General features: G+C 51.9%; 1 long non-coding RNA gene across 1 annotated transcript; it reads left to right on the top strand.

Annotated features, from left to right (window-relative positions):
- The first annotated feature begins 6,756 nt into the window (after window positions 1-6,756).
- On the top strand, window positions 6,757-13,772 carry LOC144276081 (uncharacterized). The gene is made up of 6 exons (XR_013348188.1): window positions 6,757-6,842; window positions 6,938-7,039; window positions 8,144-8,309; window positions 9,062-9,164; window positions 11,257-11,336; window positions 13,178-13,772. It is a non-coding gene; the product is annotated as an uncharacterized LOC144276081 (long non-coding RNA).
- The last annotated feature ends 7,643 nt before the right edge of the window (window positions 13,773-21,415 follow it).

Genomic DNA, 21,415 nt, shown 5'->3' with positions numbered 1-21,415 from the left:
TTATATTTTCCTACTTCTGATGTACTTAATTTTTTTAGGTTTTGCATCTTTAGGAAGTTGCTTCTCAAACTCTTCCTTGCCCTGCCTCCTTATACTTTACAATTTACTTGCTGGAGTTTGTGCTCTGTCCTAGTTTCCTCATTAGGTTTAGACTTCCAGTTTTTCAAGGATGCTTTTTGCCTCTAATGGCCTCCATTACTCTGCTGTTTAGCCAGGATAGCATTTTTTTGGTCCTCCTCCTGTCTTTTTTTATTTGGGGTACACACTTAGCCCTGGTCTACACTGGGTGTGTGTGTGTGTGGGGGGGATCGACCTAAGATATGCAACTTCAGCTACGAGACTAGCATAGCTGAAGTGGACGTATCCAGGTCGACTTCCCTTGGCATCTTCACGGCGCTCCCCCCTCCACTCCGCCTGCACCTCTCGCGGCGCTGGAGTACCGGAGTCACGGGAGAGCGCTCGGGGTTCGATTTGTCGCGTCTAGACTAGACGTGATAAATTGACCCCCAATAGATAGATCGCTACCTGCGTTTCCGGCGGGTAGTGGAGACCTGCCCTTAGACCCGCTCTACATTACAGACTTATGACGGTGTAACGATGTTGCTCAAGGGTGTGAAAAATCCACCCCCCAGCGATGCCGGTATCCTGACCTCACCCCCAGTGTAGACAGCCCTACGTTGAGGGGAGCGCTTCTCCTGTCCCCATAGCTACCGCCCTTGGGGAGGGGGATTGGCTCCGCTGATGGGAGAAGCTCTCTGGTCAGCGTAGGTAGCGTCTTCCCTGCAGCGCTGTGAGTGGAGACAAGCCCCTCGTCCGAGCCTCTCATGCTGTTTTTAAGTCGTGTCCGTGATACTAGGAGACGTTTGACCCTGGTGACGGCTCTGTGCAATTTCCATCCAACAAGCATCCACATGGTTTTGTGGTTCCCCTTTTAGAAGTGAAATGATACTGCTGTGGGCTGGTCTGGTATTACGTCCCCTCCAGGGATACTAAATGTCATTACACTGTGGGCACTATTGCTGGGCAGTTCAGCTCCCTTCACCTCTTGGAGCAGATCCTGTGCTCCACTGAGGACTAAATCAGGAATTGCCTCTCCCCTTGTGGGGGCCAGGGCCCACTTCTCCAAGCAGCAGTCACTGGTGGGGGCTAGAAATCATCTCTCTGCATCATGCCCTGAGGTGACAGTTAGTCTGTCTGCTCCAATCACTCTTTATCCCGAGTCTGGAACAGGGTTAACAGGAGAGAATAAGGGAACCCCACCACCACCACCACCACCTCAGACTCTCCCCTAGCTCAGTGGCGAGAGGCTGCTCCTAAGAGGTGGGAGACGCCTGTTCAAACCCCTTCTCCCACCCAGCTACAAGGGGGACTGGAATTGGGGTCTCCTACTTTCCAGGTCAGTGCCAGAACCCCTGGGCTAAACGTTACCAGGAAGCGCTTGCTCCTCTCTGCCAGTTTGTGAGCACTCGCCTGTGGGGCCCAAGCTGGAACGGGTCCTTTGAACATACCCACTGGCTTGGGGCCCCATGGCAAGTCAGGCGGAGGCTGGCTCCTGGATCGTACTGGGGCTTAGGCAGCCAGCAGCCTAGAGGGAGGGAGCAGCACAGGTGCTCGGGGCACACACAGACACCTCGTAAACTTTTACTCAGAAAATTGAGGCACCGAGCAAGTTCAGGCGCTTCCAGGGTTTGGTGGCAGCTGAGCTGGGGTTTGGTTCTGGGATGGAGGTGCCTGAAGTGGCCATTAGCCTCTTAAGTCCCTTTGTGAATCCAGCCCTAACCCTTCATCGGGACAAGTCCTCAGCTTCCTGCAGCTGTCCTGTTACCCAGGTCGCACGGTGCAGGTTTCCTCTCACCCATCAGACTTCATTTTTAAAGGAAAGCTGAGATGCAGGAGATCAAGGTGGCGCTTCCAATGAACAAGTACCAGGTCACCCACCCCATGGGATTCAGCCTCGTATGGTCCTTGCTCCAGACTCCCTAAGTCTGTGGTTCAGCCGTGTATGCTCCTTGTTCCAGACCCCCTAAGTCTGTGGTTCTCAAGCAAGGGTACATGTATCCCTGGGGTACACAGAGCTCTTCCGAGGAATATGTCAACTCATCTAGTTATTGGCCTAGTTTTCCAACGGGCTACATAAAAAGCACGAGCGAAGTCAGTGCAAACTAAAATTTCAGACAGACACTGACTCGTTTACACTGTTCTATACGCTACACCCTGACATGTAAGTACAATACTTATTTCCAATGGATTTATTTTATAATTGTATGGTACAAATGAGAGTCAGCAATTTTTCAGCAATAGTGGCTGTGGCAACATTTGTATTTTTAGGTCTGATTTTCTAAGCAAGTCGTTTTTAAGTCAGGAGAAACTTGGGGTACGCAAGACAAATCAGACTCCTGAAAGGGGTGCAGTGGTCTGGAAAGGTTGAGAGCCACTGCCCTAACTCACCTCACAGCCTGGGACGTCTTCTCGACTGACGCTCTGCAGGAAAATTAGAGATGAAGGACAACACCAGAGCCCAGCTTCCCATTAGCTCTCAAGACACTGCAGACAGCGCTATTGCAGAAGACATTATATACACACAGAGACCATATTGGTTAAAAGGGCCTGGAGCTGGCGGGTGGCGGGGTTCCCTCCTGACCACTGCGCTCGGGGCAGTTGCCCACGTCACCCACCCGTAAGATCGGCCCTTCCCCCACCCACCATGCCACCCTCACTTCTGCACTGTTGCTGGCAGCAGCGCTGCCTTCAGAGCTGGGCACCAGACCAGCAGCTGCTGCTCTCTGGCCGCCCAGCTCTGAAGGCAGCGTAGACGTAAGGGGGGCATATTCCCCCCCCGCCCCGAGCCAGATTTCACAGGCGAGACCAGATTTCACAGGCTGTGATGCATTTTTCATGGTCATGAATTTGGTAAAGCCCTACTCACGGGGCGGGACTGGGGCTTTAGGCAGAGCAGAACTCTGGGCGGGGCTGGGACTCAGGTGCCCCCCGCAGAGTCACAGTTCCTCTCCTTGGTCCTTCTCACTGGGCTGGGGCCTTGGGGCGTAATTTTTAACTGCCCCAGACCTGCAGAAAATTAATACCCTGCAATGCTTCCCAGGGTACCCAGGGCTGGGAGGCACCTCGCCACCACCTGCCCTTTGCCTGAGGGAGCCTTGTCTGTGCCTGCCAGGGGTCAGCTCCCCAACTCCACTGGCCACACGCACTCGCTGCTGGGCCTGCCGTCACTGCAGGGTAGCAATAGGCCCACTCTGCCCTCAAGCCCTCTGAGCATCTGTCTGGAGCATCCAGTCCCTGGTCCCCTGGGCACTGGCAGGATTCACAGATTCACTGTTTCCAAAGGAACAGTAACATCCTCGGCCCCAGCTTACCAGCTCCAGCTCAGATCACTGCTCCACTTAACACACAGCGCTGCCATAGGCTCACAGCGAAATCACGCCTCAGTTCAACAAAGCCAAGCGTCAAGTGGAAGTGTTGGAAACAAATGGTTACATATAACAAAGTCATAACATGTGTTCTAGAGCCTAGACTGAACTAACAAGGTATTCTCCTGTCTAACCAAGTACAGCTCACCAGATATCCTTGCAGCACTTCACAGCCAGGCAGCCTCGGACCCTTCTTTCTTGAGACATGCGTACGGTCAGTTTGTCTCCAAGGGGAAGGATCCAGTATGTCTCTGCACACCAAGAGAGATCAGACTGATCCTTTGTCTTTATGCTTAAACACCACAGATGGACACACACACAGCCCCCTGCTGTAAGTTTCTTCCTGTAGATTTCCCTTTTTTGTGGATTTTGCAATCTAATTTTGCACCTGGCTCAGTGCGCAAAGAGACATCCAACATCAGGCACACAATACACAGAGGGCCAGACAGGGAGGTAACTTCAGTTGTCTCCTGTCTGAAAGGAGCATCTGGGGTACATCACCTCCCGTGACCTGCCTTAACTCCAAGACCTTAAGGGCATCATTGTCCGTCTAGAGACACAGCTCCTTACATAGTATCCGTACAGAGGTCTTGCTCCCATTATGGTGACCATTGGGCTACTGGCCCTTGACACAGAGCTGGCATACCCGCTTTTGTGAACTGTTATGTAGACCACTGTGACTATCAGGCATCTCAATCAGGGGTACATGTACTCCTGGCGATATGCAGAGACCTTCCAGGGGATACATCAACTCATCCAGATATTTACCTAGTTTTAAAACAGGCTGCATAAAAAGCACTAGCGAAGTCAGTGCAAACTAAAATTTCAGATCGTGACTTGTTTACACTGCTCCTGAAAGAGGTACAGTCATCTGGAAAGGTTTAAAACTACTGATGTAAAGATCAGACCCAGGGGATTCCTGGAAAACCTTCTGTGCTGCCTGCCACTTGGCACCAAGGGGTCCCTGGGTCACATGCATCTTTCCCCCAAACTCCATCTCTGGGCAGGTTCAGCTCCTCTCTCCTGCAAGGAGGGAACTGAAGCCAAGGCCGTGCAATAGCGCTGTCTGCAGTGTCTTGAGAGAGTGCGCGCCAACCTCAGGGCAGACTGCTGGGAACCAGGGCACAAATCCAAACTGGCTGAGAATTCTAGACCTAGATTTCACCAACCAAACATGCAGGGTAATCTCCTCCGGCATCCTAACAGCCTAGCCATGCAGTCCCCTTGGGTACTCCGATCTGTCTCGCAACCCAGGTGAGCCTGCCTTTGAGAGACAGATGGTCTCTCACACTCAGAATCACAACAGTATTCAGGTTACTCCCAGTCCCACAGGCCCAGGCACCCCAGGTGAACTGCACCTTAGACATCACACCAAAGACTGCGCACGTAGCCAGTCTTATTATATGACAATTTATTAAAAAGGAAATAAGATTTATTTACAAGGCTAAAGCAGGTGAACATACATACCTTTTGAAACTTTGTAGCTTAGTTGTGTAACAGAAGCATCTATAGCAGACATGGGGACTTTGGCATGACCTGCCACCTGGTCTGTCTGTGTCACACCTACCCCCTCCCTGCCCTTTTCAAACCCACTGGGCTCCAGGAAGGGAGAGAACAGACATTTCTCCTCTTACTCCTACGTTCCAGGCCCTAGGTGTCCCACGAGGAGTGTAACAGGGGTCCCACTCCCTTGGCAGGTGCAGCGCTCTTAAAACTAAAAATGGAAAATTAAAACTAGTTTAAAACGTTCATTCCTTCATCCAAAGCAATATCTGGCAACAAAAACCAGGAACTGGTGGTGTAAACCTGCAAACTTCAAAATCAGTTGGGTTTTCAAAACACCCCAAAAACTGACCCATAAAAAAATCTTGTTAAAAAGTTGCTGCGGGGGGGGGGGGGGGGGAATGGAGAACATCCCCTCTCAGCTTTATTCCAGACCATAAAATGGGAATGAGGAATATTTTTAAAAGATTCCATAGATAATTTTCTGTAGTAAAAAGCTTCTGTGGGGGAATGTCAGGGCAGCGAAAGCTGAGGCTGGTGCCTTGGCTCAGTTAGGCAGAGTTCCTGGTGCAGCTGAGGAGGGGTAGGAAAGGCTGGATTTGAGCTGTTCCACTGGCAGAAAAAGAGACAGCACGGGTGGGGGGACAAGATGTGCAAATAGCATCTCTGGTTTTCACCTGAGTCCACAGTGCTCTGCCCAGTGATGCGCAGAGCATTCCCCAATATTCCGGAATTGCTCAGATATGATGGTCACAAGAAATCACAGTCCGGCTTTTCCAGGGCTAGATTCTATAATACTCTTGTTACCAGCCCCCTTCCACGGCAGCCTCCTGTGCCTGTGTAAATGCATCGGGTTTGGTGCAGATCCAGGGTCTCTCACTGGTGCATCGCCAGCTGCTGACCCCATTCACATCGTTCAGATACGCGCAGTCTCCTCCTCCTCCGATCAGAAACCTGCAAGACAGAAGCCAGGGAGCTGGTGTCAGGTAGGAGTTGGACATTGCCCGTCTGTGGGCAGCAGGGACTGGATCACCCCCAGGGGCTCTCAGGGCACTGATCCCCGGCTCACAGCTGCTGTCTGGCGCACACAGCGGAGGTCGTGGGGCTGTGCAGGGCCCTCCTGGGCTGGGTGTGTCAGACCCCTTGTGACAGCCCTGGCCCATCTCTGCCTGGTTCGTTCTCCCCCCTTCTGCTGTGTATGGCCAGTGTGAGACCCCAGTGTGCGGGAATAGGGGCACTCGGCAGTGTGGGCCCAGCCAGTGCTTGGCAGGGGGCAGAATGGGGGTGGGGATGGTGCGGGGGGGGCAGTTTGAGCAACTGCCACCAGGACATGCGGGTCCTTATCTCTGTGCCCCTGAGCTCACCAGGCCTCCTGGCAGCCTGGCTGGGAGTGCCCAGGGGAGGGCACTGGGCTGAGAGGAAGGAGGGCCTGTTCTGCCAGGCCCAGCAGGCCTGACCCTCCGGGCTCCTCTCCCAGAGCGTCTGACGGAAGGAGCAATCGACAGAACGGTGCATGTTCGAGTCCAGTGGTTCTCAGCCTTTGCAGAGGACTGTCGCCCTGTCAGGAGGCTGATTTGTCTTGCACTCTCCTAAGTTTCATCTCACTTAAAAACAACTTGCTTCCAAAATGGGACATAAAAATACAAAAGTGTCACAGCCACTATTCCTGAAAAATTGCTGACTCTCTCTGATTGTTGCGTATTTAATTATGAAATAGATCAATTGGACTATCAACGCTGTACCTTTCCGTGTATAGTCTATCGAGCAGTATAAATGAGTCATTGTCTGTAGGAAATTTTAGCTTGTACTGACTTAGTGCTTTTTATGTAGCCTGTTGTAACACGAGGCAAATCTCCTGATGAGTTGATGTGCCCCGTGGAAGACCTCTGCTTACCCCCAGGGGTACACGAACCGGTGGGTGAGAACCACTGTTCTAAGGAAGCTCCTGACGGCACCAGGGCTGGGAGACGTGTCCTCGCGGCCCTGCCTGACGGGTCTTTCTGTTTCAGACCCTCGTCATAACTGCAGGAAATGTAACTACAAGAAACATACAATTGTGCTCCCAGTCGCCCTCGCAACCATGTTCTTAGTTCTCATCATTCTCCTGGCAGGTGAGTTCTCGCCCTTCCCTTCCCCCTCTCTGCACATCCCATTCCCCCTGGAGCCACCACACTCAGTCTCTCCTCCTGGCCTGTCTGGCTTCTGCCCCTGGGACTGAGGATTCCTGGGGGATGTTCCTCCAAGACCCTCCTCCTGCTCCCTCCCAGACCCCTGCACCTGGGCACTCTGTGTCGGGACTGACATTAGCTCCCCGCAGCCCATCTCTGAGCACTCTGGGTCCAAGTCACTGTTGCTGGGCCCCAGGCCTGTGTGGGGGTGATTGACGGTGCAGGGCAGCAATGAGCTGGGCCCTCTGCCTGCAGCGTGTCGCCCTGAGGTGCCAGCCTGGCCTTCCTGCATCCCCGGGTGGTGCCCAGTGCTGGGCAGGTGCTGGCGTGTCACTGAAAGGAGCCGTGGAACGCAGTATGGACACCTCCCTTAACGCAGCGTGAAACCCACCCATTGGTGACCTCGGCAGGGCAGGGTCTCGTCGCGCTATTGACGTCCCCGCCTGCACAGACAGCGTGTGCGAGCGCAGATGGCAGCTGCTTATGGTGACCGTGAACCTGGCTGGCTGCGCTGGACAGGCCGGGCAGCAGGTGTTCAGTCTCCTGAAGGGAAGGGAGTTTGTTCCCGTCTTCATCTCAACCTGCCTCTCCAGGGAAGCAAAGCGCAGAGCAGGGGGAGGGGGCAGCAGTCTAGGCTAGCAGAACTCCTTGAGGTACTAGACCTGGGAAATCATGTTGCAGTTAATCTCCTACCCATTAATTATTGCCCCCCTGCTGGCCCCCTGGTAACCGTCCCCTCCCTATGCAGCTCTCTGCCCACCCCGTGTTGTAACATGGAGCTTGGGCCCAGCTCTCTGTCCTGGGCTTCATGGCATGAGCGGTTTGTCAGCTGCATCCCTGTTGAATGTGAACCCAAGAGAGGGAGACCAGAGTCAGATAACCCCCCTCTCGGGCTGGATTCCCAGCGTCCTCCTGGCTCCCTCACAGCCTTTCAGTACCCACCCTGGTTCGAGGTGTCTCAGAAGCCTGGGGCGCAGGGGCTGATCTCCCCCTGTTCTCCTCGTTGGCGGGTCTCGCTCACACCACGTGTCGCTGTCTCATTCTCAGTGTGGAGACCTCAGCTTCCATCAGCTGAACCGGGGCCCGTTGCTGGATCGGATACCGAGGGAAATGCTACTATTTCTCTGAGGCCGAAAGGAACTGGACCTGCAGCCTGACCCACTGCTCTGCGCTCAGCGCCTCCCTGGCTGAGATCAGCAGTGAGCAGGAAATGGTGAGAGATGCTTGAATTGCAACGTTCTGGTCTTGGCTCAGCAGCTGCTGCAGGAGAACCTGGGCTCGAGGAGCAGCTCTGAGTAAATGAGCTTCCAGCTGCTGAATGCCAGGCCTGGCTGGCTGTCCCGGGGCACCTCTAGTGTCCGTGTCTGACTGCAGGGATCACTCACTGTCAGCCCTCTCAAAAGGAGACCGCCCCTCTCTCGGGCTAGGCTGGCTTGAGTGTCTTCTGGGTGGCATGGGGCCAAAGGGATACTGAGATCCCAGATTGACTTGAAGAGCCAGTGCTCTTGGGTAGCCAGATGAGGATGGGGGGGCGGGAGGGGCTCCTCTTAGCCCTGGCCCCTTCTAGCTGAGGATTTGGTGGCTCTACTCTCATCCCTGGCCCTTCCCAGCATCCCTTATTGAGCTCAGCTGGGCTCTTTCCTTCCCCTTCCCCTGTGATGGGGAGGGGAGCTCAGCTGTTCTGAAAGGTGAGGCTTTGACACAGAATGTGGCCTTCTATAGAGAGATGCTGGGGCAGCTTAGACCCAGCAGCACCCAAGAGGTGCTCCAGCCCTGGGCGGATTGGTGTGAGGGGGAGCTGGGTTTGGGATGGGAAAGTTAATAATGAATTACCCAGAGCTGGGCAAGAGGGAGGTGAAAATCCCCAGCCGTTCCCTGAAAACAGAGCCCATCAGTGTATCCCTGCGAGTCTCTGGTGCACATAGCCTGTGCTCTGACCCCATCTCTCCCTCTGCTGTTTTTAAGCTTTCCTGCTGTGCTATAAAGGCAGATTTGACCACTGGATTGGCCTCCAGAGGGACCCTGGGCAGCTCTGGAAATGGGCCAATGGCACCAAATTCAACAACCTGTAAGTCCTCTGTGAATTCCCTGGGCTTTGGGTCCCTGGCGTCTGAGATAGCGAGTTCAGGCCGACGCACCAGTCAGTGCTATGTACTCTGTGTATTAGTGATGGGTGGAAGCAAGTGTTGTCTGCTGGGAGACTGGCCAAAGCTTTCAGATCTGTCTGGCTTTAGTGGGGCCATCTGCGTTAAAGATGCCTGATAGTCACAAATGCTGAGTGCCTGGGGCTGCCATGAGAAGTGGGGTACAGTAGAGATGGCCCAGACGACATCCCAAGAGGGATTTCAGTGGGATGTGGGTGGGATCAAATAACCAAACCCCAGTTGATCCGATAGCAGGGTTTGACCCTGGACCATCAGCGCTGAAAGAACGGCAGAGTAGGTCACGCTGGCGGGGGAGTGACACTACATGCCCAGGAAAGCATAGAGTAAATTAGAGTAAAAATCTTAAACAAATGCAACTGTATCCTAGCATCTCTCAGAATAGAAATTCCACACTTGAAGAATAGGAATCTAGCAGCAGGAATATACTACTGACCAGGATGGGGACTGTGAAATTTACGGAGATTAGAGAGGCTACAAAAGCAGAAAACCCAATAATAATGGGGGTTTTCAACTATCCCCATATTGTCTGGGAACATGTCCCCTCTGGATGGGATGCAGAGAAGTGATTTTTAGACACCATCAATGACGGCTTGTTGGAGCAGCTAATCCTGGCACCCACAAGGGAAGGGGCCATTCTTGATATAGGCCTAAGCGGAGCACAGGGTCCGGTCCAAGTGGGGAATGTAGCTGAACTGCTCGGTAATAGTGACCATAATGTAATTAAATTTAACGTTTAACAGCTCACTTCATCAGATACATTCAGTGGAAAATAACAGTGAGTAAATTTATATACACACAGAACATGAAAAAATGAGTGTTTAACACGCATACTGTAAGGAGAGTGATCACTTAAGATGAGCTATTACCAGCAGGGGAGTGGGGTGGGGGGAGAGAGAGAGAGAAAACCTTTTGAAGTGATAATCAAGGTGGGCCATTTCCAGGAGTTTACAAGAGCATCTGAGGAACAGTGGTGGGGGGGAGAAATAGTTTTAAACACTCATTTTTTCATGTTCTGTGTATATATAAATTTACTCACTGTTATTTTCCACTGAATGCATCCGATGAAGTGAGCTGTAGCTCATGAAAGCTTATGCTCAACTAAATTGGTTAGTCTCTAAGGTGCCACAAGTCCTCCTTTCTCCTTGCGAATACAGACTAACATGGCTGCTACTCTGAAACCTGTCACAATTAAATGAATAGGCAGCAGGTCTGACACAAACAAAAGGAAAAAGAGTACTTGTGGCACCTTAGAGACTAACCAATTTATTTGAGCATGAGCTTTCGTGAGCTACAGCTCACTTCATCGGATGCATACTGTGGAAACTGCAGAAGACATTATATACACAGAGAGACCATGAAACAATACCTCCTCCCACTCCACTCTCCTGCTGGTAATAGCTTATCTAAAGTGATCATCAAGTTGGGCCATTTCCAGCACAAATCCAGGTTTTCTCACCCTCCGCCCCTCACACACAAACTCACTCTCCTGCTGGTAATAGCTCATCCAAGGTGACCACTCTCCTCACAATGTGCATGATAATCAAGGTGGGCCATTTCCTGCACAAATCCAGGTTTTCTCACCCCCCCACCCCCATACACACACAAACTCACTCTCCTGCTGGCAATAGCTCATCCAAACTGACCACTCTCCTTACAATGTGCATGATAATCAAGGTGGGTCATTTCCAGCATAAATCCAAGTTTAACCAGAACGTCGGGGGGGAAGAAAAAAACAAGGGGAAATAGGCTACCTTGCATAATGACTTAGCCACTCCCAGTCTCTATTTAAGCCTAAATTAATAGTATCCAATTTGCAAATGAATTCCAATTCAGCAGTTTCTCGCTGGAGTCTGGATTTGAAGTTTTTTTGTTGTAAGATAGCGACCTTCATGTCTGTGATTGCGTGACCAGAGAGATTGAAGTGTTCTCCGACTGGTTTATGAATGTTATAATTCTTGACATCTGGTTTGTGTCCATTTATTCTTTTACGTATAGACTGTCCAGTTTGACCAATGCACATGGCAGAGGGGCATTGCTGGCACATGATGGCATATATCACATTGGTGGATGTACAGGTGAACTAGCCTCTGATAGTGTGGCTGATGTTATTAGGAAGTATTTCTTCACACAACACACAGTCAACCTGTGGAGCTTGTTGCCAGAGGATGTTGTGAAGGCCAATAGTATAACTCTGTTCAAACAAGAAGTAGATCAGTTCACAGAGGATAGCTCGACCAGTTCCTATCAGCCAGGATGGTCAGGGATGCAGCCCCATGCTCTGAGTGTCCATAAACATCTGACTGCCAGAAGCTGGGTGTAAATGGGATGGATCATTCGAAACTGACCCTGTTCTGTTCATTCCCTCGGAAGCACCTACCGCTGGCCAGTATCGGAGGACAGGACACTGGGCTAGATGGACCATTGGTCTGACCCATGTGGCCAGTCTTAGGTACTTACAGCTGAATGGCATTTTTAAAAGAGCCCTTTGCGGTTGATGGGAAGCTGGAAAATGTGCCCAGAGGAGGCTTAGAAAACAAGTCAGTTGATGACCTGTTGTTTGATCCCAGTCAGATATTTTCACATATTCCAGCAAGGATGCCCTGATGTCGGCAGCAGTCTGTCTTTGTGATTGCCTCAGGAGCCCATCTGTTAGCCGGCCTGTTTGGGGTCTGTCCACACCGCAGCTGGCACCATGCCGTTGCAGAGAAATGAAATGAATTCTTTGCAGCAGTCTTCACGGCTGAGCATGTGAGGGAGATTCCCAAACCTGAGCCGTCCTTTTTAGGTGACAAATCTGAGGAACTGTCCCAGATGGAGGTGTCATTAGAGGAGGTTTTGGAATAAATTGAGGAACTAAACAGTAACAAGTCACCAGGACCAGGAACTCCAATGTGAAATGGCAGGACTACTCACTGTAGTCTGTCACCTACCATTTAAATCTGCTTCTGTACCCGATGACTGGAGGATAGCTAATGTGACGCCAATTTACCGGAACTGGGTAAACAGGCATCTCAGTGGGGTGTTAACCCTGAAATCTGCCACCCTGTGGGCGCCCCCCCCCAGCAGAAGGCTCTGGGTGCATCATTGCCATCCCCTCAGAGCTTGTCTGGGGTGATGCTGGTGGGGGAGCCACCCACAGCCATCTGCTCAGGTGGCTGTGAGCTGGGCTCTCCCTTCTCTGGGACAGATCTCACCCTGAGCCAGAGGCTGGTGGCCTGAGGGCAGGGAGATCCCGGCCTGCCCAAAGAGTAGTGCTGGACCTCCTCCCAGCCCAGCACATGACAGCTGTGAGTAGCCAGGATGGGACCATGGGGGAGGATTTGCCTGTGGACCTGGATCCCACCCTGTTCCCAGATGGGAAGCGCTGGCCTCCAGCTCTGACGGGAAGCTCTGTGTGAGTGGCTGGGGTCACCCCATGGCCGCTGGGTTTGTGCGTCTGGCATTTCACTCCAGCCGCCCCCTGCAATGCAGCCTGTCCTGACAGGCCTCTGGCCTGAGAGCTGATGTAAACTGTCCAGGGAGCCCTGGACCCAGCTCTTCTGTGCAGCATTACTCCTGCTCCTCGCCACGCTGAGAGTCACCTGGAACCTGCGCCCAGGGCAGTTTGGGTGGGTTGGGCCTGCAGGGGCCCATCCAGACCCAGCTGGGTGTGTAGGGGGGGAGAGTAGGAACTGGGTTAATACCCACCCGGCATAAATGCTCCATGGAGGTCAGTTGATCTTAGAACCTTTCCTGGCCTTGCTGCCCCACTGCCCCCTTTCTAGCTGGGGCCTGTGGCAGGTGCAGGAAGGGGAATTGTGAGGGGCTGTGAGTGCAGCAGCTCCCTGCACTGTGCGAGAGCGTCTCTCCCTGCCTGTGACTGATGGGAAATGTCCAACTCCTACCTGACACCAGCTCCCTGGCTTCTGTCTTGCAGGTTTGTGATAGGAGGAGGAGGAGACTGCGCGTATCTGAACGATGTGAATGGGGTCAGCAGCTGGCGATGCACCAGTGAGAGACCCTGGATCTGCACCAAACCCGATGCATTTACAGAGGCACAGGAGGCTGCCGTGGTAGGGGGCTTGTAAGGAGAGTACTGTGGAATTAGTCCCGGAAAAGCCGGACTGATCTCTTTACAAGATCACATCTGAAAAATTCCAGAATATCGGGGAATGCTCTGCGCATGACTGGGCAGAGCACTGTGGACTTAGGTGAAAACCAGAGATGCTATTTGCACATCTTGTCCCCCCACCCGTGCCATCTCTTTTTCCGCCAGTGGAACGGCTCAAATCCAGCCTTTCTAACCTACCTCAGCTGGACCAGGAGCTCTGCCTAACTGAGCCAAGGCACCAGCCTCAGCTTTCGCTGCCCTGACATTCCCCTCACAGAAGCTTTTTACTCTAGAAAATTATGTATGGAATCTTTCAAAAATATTCATCATTCCCATTCGGTGGTCTGGCATAGAGCTATGGGGGGATGTTCTACATTCCCGCGCCGCTGCACACCCCCCCCCCCGCCCCGCCCAGGAACTTTTTAACAAAGTTTTTTTTATGGGGCAGTTTTTGGGGTCTTTTGAAAACCCAATTGATTTTGAAGTTTGCAGGATTAGACCACCAGTTCCTTTTTTTGTTGTTGCCAGATATTGCTTTGGATAAAAGCATGAATGTGTTAAACTGGTTCTAATTTTCCATTTTTAGTTTTAAGAGCGCTGTACCTGCCAAGGGAGTAGACCCCCTGTTACACTCCTCGTGGGACACCTAGGGCCTGGAACGTAGGAGCAAGAGCAGAAATGTCTGTTCTCTCCCTTCCTGGAGCCCAGTGGGTTTGAAAAGGGCAGGGAGGGGGTAGGTGTGACACAGACAGACCAGGTGGCAGGTCATGCCAAAGTCCCCATGTCTGCTATAGATGCTTCTGTTACCTTTTGAAACTTTGTAGCTTCGTTGTGTATGTATGTTTGCCCTCTTTAGCCTTGTAACTAAATCTTATTTCCTTTTTAATAAATTATCATAGAATAAGACTGGCTACATGCGCTGTCTTTGGTGTGATGTCTAAGGTGCAGTTCACCTGGGGTGCCTGGACCTGTGGGACTGGGAGTAACCTGAATACTGTTGTGATTCTGAGTGTAAGAGACCATCTGTCTCTCAAAGGCAGGCTCACCTGGGTTGTGAGACAGATCGGAGTACCCAAGGGGACTGCATGGCTAGGCTGTTAGGATGCCGGGGGAGGTTACCCTGCATGTTTGGTTGGTGAAATCTATGTCTAGAATTCTCAGCCAGTTTGGATTTGTGTCCTGGTTCCCAGCAGTCTGCCCTGAGGTTGGCGCGCACTCTCTCAAGACACTGCAGACAGCGCTATTGCACGGCCTTGGCTCCAGTTCCCTCCTTGCAGGAGAGAGGAGCTGAGCCTGCCCAGAGATGGAGTTTAGGGGACTGATGTATGTGACCCAGGGACCCCTTGGTGCCAAGTGGCAGGCAGCACAGAAGGTTTTCCAGGAATCCCCTGGGTCTGATTGTTACATCGGTTGTTTTAAACCTTTCCAGATGACTGTACCTCTTTCAGGAGTCTGATTTGCCACCTCACTTAAAAAGCGAAACTCCAGTTTCACCTCACTTAAAAACTACTCGCTTACAAAATCAGACACAAAAAATACAGAAGCATCACAGCCACTATTACTGAAAAATGATTGACGTTCTCATTGTTACCGTATAATAAAATAAATCAATGGAAATATAAATCTTGTACTTCCATTTCAGTGTATAGGGATAGAGCAGTGTAAACAAGTCACTATCTGAAATTTTAGTTTGTACTGACTTCGCTAGTGCTTTTTATGTAGCCTGTTGTAAACCTAGGTAAATATTTGGATGAGTTGATGTCTCCCCGGGAAGACCTCTGCATATGGCCAGGAGTACATGTTCCCCTGGTTGAGAACCAGTGGTCTACAGAATAGTTCACCAAAGGGGGCATGTGAGGTCTGTATCAAGGGCCAGTAGCCCAATGGTCACCATAATTGGAGCAAGACCTCTGTACGGATACTATATAAGGAGCTGTGTCTCTAGACTGACAATGATGCCTTTAAGGTCTTGGAGTTAAGGCAGGTCACGGGAGGTGATGTATGCCAGATGCTCCTTTCAGACAGGAGGCAACTGAGGTTACCTCCCTGTCTGGCCATCTGTGTATTCTGTGCCTGCCGTAGGATGTCTCTTTGCCACTGAGCCAGGTGTAAAATTAGAGTGCAAAATCCACAAAAAAGGGAAATCTACAGGAAGAAACTTACAGCAGGGGGCTGTGTGTGTGTCCATCTCTGGAGTTTAAGCATAAAGACAAAGGATTGGTCTGATCTCTCTCGGTGTGCAGAGACATACTGGATCCTTCCCCTTGGAGACAAACTGACCGTACGCACGTCTCAAGAAAGAAGGGTCCGAGCCTGCCTGGCTGTGAAGTGCTGCAAGGATTTCGGGTGAGTTGTACTTGGTTAGACAGGAGAATACCTTGTTAGTTCGGTCTAGGCTCTAGAACACATGTTATGACTTTGTTATATGTAACCATTTGTTTCCAACACTTCCACTTGACTCTTGGCTTTGTTGAACTGAGGGGTGATTTCACTATGAGCCTATGGCAGCGCTGTGTGTTAAGTGGAGCAGTGATCTGAGCTGGAGCTGGTAAGCTGGGGCCGAGGATGTTACTGTTCCTTTGGAAACAGTGAATCTGTGAATCCTGCCAGTGCCCAGGGGACCAGGGACTGGACGCTCCAGACAGATGCTCAGAGGGCTTGAGGGCAGAGTGGGCCTATTGCTACCCTGCAGTGACGGCAGGCCCAGCAGCGAGTGCGTGTGGCCAGTGGAGTTGGGGAGCTGACCCCTGGCAGGCACAGACAAGGCTCCCTCAGGCAAAGGGCAGGTGGTGGCGAGGTGCCTCCCAGCCCTGGGTACCCTGGGAAGCATTGCAGGGTATTAACTTACTGCAGGTTTGGGGCAGTTAAAAATTACGCCCCAAGGCCCCAGCCCAGTGAGGAGGACCGAGGAGAGGAACTGTGACTGCGCGGGGCACCTGAGTCCCAGCCCCGCCCAGAGCTCTGCTCTGCCTAAAGCCCCAGTCCCGCCCCGTGAGTAGGGCTTTACCAAATTCATGACCATGAAAAATGCATCACAGCCTGTGAAATCTGGTCTCCCCTGTGAAATCTGGTCTCCCCTGTGAAATCTGTCTGGGGGGGGCGGGAAATATGTCCCAGTACTGCCCCCCTTATGTCTACGCTGCCTTCAGAGCTGTGCGGCCAAAGAGCAGCAGCTACTGGGGGGGGCAACCTTATGGGTGGGTGCTGTGGGCAACTGCCCCGAGCGCGGTGGTCAGGAGGGAACCCCGTCACCCGCCAGCTCCAGGCCCTTTTAACCTCTGAGTGCTGGACCCTGGAACGGGGGAGGGGCAGGGCTGGCAGCGTCCCGGGCAGGGGCTCCTACTGTGTGCCAGGCTCTAGATGCAAGTTCGGGCTGGGCTGGGGAGGAACAGGACCTCGTCCCCTGCATGGGCTGCTCCCAGGGCCAGATCAGAGCCACCGCCAGGAACCTCCCCCAGCAGCAGAAAGCTCCGTGGCTGCCGGCCGGGAGCCCAGCTCTGAAGGTCGCACCACTGCCAGGAGCAGTGCCGAAGTCAGGGTCGCAATACCGTGACACCCCTCCCCCAATAGCCCTGAGACCCCCCCATGACCCTCTTCTGGGATGGGATCCACACAGTTACAACAGGGTGACATTTCAGATTGAAATAGCTAAAACTGTGAAATTTAAAAGACTTTAAAAAAATCTCATGACCATGAAATTTACCAAACTGGATGGGTGAATTTGGTAGGGCCCTACCCAGGAGACTGAACAGGGGGTACTTCACATTACAGCTACACAAATGTGGATCTTCAGTTGCACTGTTTATATCAGGGCCGCTTCTTTCTGGCAGATCCATTTGAGCTCCGCGGCACACGTCTCAGACAGAACCTGGCTGCCTTTTATCCACCCGCAGCTGTTCCCAGCAGCAGAGCCTGAGAAGCTGCAGAGTGAGAGAAAGTCCGTGTCACTGTGGGTCCCTGTAACAAGGAAAGGCCCAGGGGTGAGTGTTTCCTCCCCCTCACCCTAATGGGAGGCTTGTCTCTGGCGTCCTTCATCTCTAACTTTCCTGTAAAACGAGGCCAATATCTAGATGAGCTTACCTACTTCTTGGAAGACTTCTGTTTACCCCAGGGATACATGTACCCCTGCTTGAGAACCACAGAGTTACAGGGTCTGGAGCAAGGACCATACAAGGCTGAATCCCATGGGGTCCGTGACCTGGTACTTGTTCATTGGAAGCGCCACCTTGATCTCCTGCATCTCAGCTTTCCTTTAAAAATGAAGTCTGATGGGTGAGAGGAAACCTGCACCGTGCAACCTGGGTAACAGGACAGCTGCAGGAAGCTGAGGACTTGTCCCGATGAAGGGTTAGGGCTGGATTCACAAAGGGACTTAAGAGGCTAATGGCCACTTCAGGCACCTCTGTCTCTTGGAGTGGGAAGTTCCTTGGAGAATTCCACTGGGTGGGAGACTCAGCTGTGAAGGGAGGGGGCCGGCAGCAGCATCTCATCAACCCAAGATAGGAATAACTGAAGTAATGTTCCTTTTACATGGAGCCTCAGCTCTTTGGAACCTCTGCAAACACTTTAGCCACGTGTTTAACTCCATCAGCAGGAGTAGCCTTGGATCACAGTGGGAGGGCTCAGGTGCATACGTGTTTGCAGGATGGGCGCTCAGGGCAGTCCCTGACGCCAGGGCAAAGCGGATGTGAAGTGCCACTGTCTGGATTTGGGAGCCTGCCTGCACACCGAACTCACTAGGCGCTGCTGCATGACTGCAAGGCACTGGGCCAGAGAAAGTCAGCCCTGGGTGGTTATTTTGAGTAGAAAACCAGAGCCACTTCTGGGGTCTTTCAGCTTCTAATGCCCTTTCCCTTCTGCAGCTGGATTTCAGCGTATGATAAAATCCCTCTCAATGCCAAGTCAGTGCCATAAATCACTGGACTGGGTGCAGGAATCAGTAGGCGACGTTCTCTGGCCTGGGTTATGCCAGGGCTCAGACTAAATTATTGTTCCCAAAACTTTTAAAAGCTGAACCCCCTCCTCAAGGCAAAGAAACCAATCGTACCCCTCACCCATCAGCAATGTGTTAGCGACCCCACCCCCCATTTTCTTGTATACATCTTCAAACCCCACCCTTCCCACCATGGCTAGCCCTTCCCCACGCTTCAGGAGACGCTGGAGTAGATGATCATAACCATCCCCTCTAACCTTAAGACCTGAGGGACCCCATCCTGGAGCATCTTAAAAATCCCAGTTCCCAGACTCTGGAACAGGGGCTGCTTTGCCGGGCTCACCTTTCTCCCTCCGTCAGGTTAGCCGATGGGGATAATGAGCCTGGAGATCTCATTCCCGCTGCTCTGAGTGGTGACCATGTGCACTCGACCCAACTCAGCTCTTACTGTATCCCAGGAATGTCTTCATCTTCTGGGATCCTCATGGCAGCAGTGGGATGATTTAATGGACTCCCTTAGTCATGGGGCCTTTCTCTCTCTTTAGTTTCAGAGCCAGCATCCTGGAATCGTCTCATGGTGCGTGGAGTGGTGGGGGTGGTGGGGGTGCTAGTCTCACTATACGAATGTGGGTTTTGGAAAGGTAGAGGGAAAGCGTTTGCCTACTTGTGACTTGTCTTCAGGAAGCTGCTGACTCATCCCTCCCAGCAGCCTGGAAGTCCGCAGGATTCACAGGAATCTGAGCTCCCCGCAGTGTGTGACAGGGACAGGGCCCAGGCCCAGGGAACCAGAAACAGGAATCGAGACCCAGCCCTGGAGAATGGGGAAGGAGACCTGCTCATGGAGGACAGACGCTTCCCCCAGGAACCCAGAGGAAGGGATCCATTAGGTGGGGACATGGATGTGGCCCAGGAAACTGGAGTAGCATTGCCAATCCTCCAGGATGACCGGGAGTCTGCAGGAATTAAAGATTAATTTAATTCAGGCCTGGGTGTTTCTCTGTGTAATGTGACCTCAGTGCTCCTGATGAGAGCCATTGTTTGTAAATGTTTCAGTAGCAGACATAGTTATCATTCATGGACATACAGACATTTATTCATAATTAGAACTGGTCAAAAATAGCGGGGGTGGAGAGGGTCATGAAAATTGAAGAAGAAACCACTTCCCCCATATTCTTGAAACTTATTTGCAAATGGTTTTAATGATCAAATTTCTGTTTAGTTTTGGTGGGAAAAATGCCACATTCTCTCTCAAGTGGGCAGAGAAATCCAAAATGTTTTTTTTTTAAACGGGAACTTTTTTCAAATGATCAATGTAATCCCAAGTGGCATTTCTAGTTAAAGGTTGCATTGTCAGTGTAAAACCATTTTGAACCAGCTCTATTACTGTATAACAAGATGAGTTTATTTGTCATGCTGCATTGTTTGGGCCAAGTTCCAACTGGTATTTCAGCTTTTGCACTGCTCTTCTCCTCTTGCGTCTGCCCCTCTCATAAACTGTGGCCTTAATCTCAGCCCTGGAAACAATTACGTGCATGTTTAACTTTAATGACTGCTGTGAATAATTCCATTTCAATGGGACAACTCTGAGGTCGAGTTTACGCTACGGCCCTATATCGGTGTAACTACGTCATATATTTAATTTTCTTTCCTTTATATGTGAAAGTTATTGAGAGGTGAAAGCAGGTAAAATACATGAACAGGTTCGGACAGTCCAAGTTTGTCAGTGCAAAGTGACAGCAGAGATGTGGTATCTGCTAGTTTTCCATAAGTCTCTCAGGGTTTCCCAGGATAACTTTGGGGATCTCTGTCTTGCATCGGAAATGTTCCCTGAAAGTGTCCAAACAGCTCAGAGATACAGAACCATTCCCTGGATCCATTCTTATAGCTGTCTTCCCCGGAAAGCAGTCTGGCAAGTGTTCCTGTCAGCTCATTGCTAGGTTATCTGCCAAAACACTAGAGTTTTCAGGTGCCTAACTAGCCCTTTGAATCATGGTGAAATCACATTCTCCCCGTCACCACCAAAATTTGAAATGGTGCCCCTGAGTGCACAGTACCCTACCGTGCTCCCCTGTAGGAGCTGCATTAACAGGCAACTCTGCAAGTTCTCTGCATGCCTTTGACAGTGACCCCCATGCCTCTCCATTTCCTTGGCCACATGGATCCTGTCCCCATGCTGGCGGCTAATCCAGAAAAAGGGGGAAAGAGCCCACCACTGCGACCACCTGAGGCATGTATTGGGGTGAGATCAGCTGGTCAAAGCAGGCAATAGGGACAGAATCGGAGACTTGAAGCTCCTCGAGTGACCTCTGACCTTTCCAGACCTGCCCTTCAATCAGACACAGTGATTCTAAAGTTGAATGTGATAGTAACTAGACCCATTTTAAACCCTTCACCACACAAGACAAAGCCCGTAGGATTCATCATGAACTATTTATTTCTCCTCCCCTGGATTCCTGCAGCCACCAGCCACCTTGGAGCTTTCCCTCGTCTCTCCCAGGCTGGGCTCACTTGATGGCAGGAGCTCAGCGGAGGATCCAGCTTTGCTCTTTCACTTCCATTCTTCACATCTTTGGGTGGCTGCATTTGCAACTGAGCAACCTGATGGAAACACTGAGTCCTCTGTCTCGGCAGGCAGGCCCAGCCACGAAAGCCAAAGACTCCCTGAGAACAGGGGGAGGTTCGCCTGAACTCTCAGGAGTGGAGGCTTGGCCCATAGGGCAGGGTTACCATATTTGAACTTTCAAAAAAGAGGACACTCCGGGGGGGGCGGGGGGGAGTTGTAGCCCTACCCCCTATCTACTCTCTCCCACTTCCTGCCCCCTGACTGCCCCCCACAGAACTGCTAACCCCTCCAAACCCTGCTGTTCCTTGTCCCCTGATCGCCACCCCCCCCGGACCTCGCCCTCTGTCTAGGCCTTCCTTCTCCCTGTCTCCTCCTTAGACCCCCCCACCCTAACTGCCCCCCTAGAACTTCCCCCCGTACCTGTCCCCTGACTGCACCGCCCCCTATCCGCACCCCTGCCCCCTGACAGAACCCCAGGTCTCCCACACCTATCCAACCACTCCCTGTCCCCTGACTGCCCCCGCAGAACCCCCGACCCATCTAACCCCCCCTGCTCCCTGTCCCTTGT

The sequence above is a fragment of the Eretmochelys imbricata genome, chromosome 16, assembly GCF_965152235.1.
Source record: "Eretmochelys imbricata isolate rEreImb1 chromosome 16, rEreImb1.hap1, whole genome shotgun sequence".
NCBI classification, from domain to species: Eukaryota; Metazoa; Chordata; order Testudines; family Cheloniidae; genus Eretmochelys; species Eretmochelys imbricata.
This window is presented reverse-complemented; position numbering and strand designations above follow the sequence as displayed.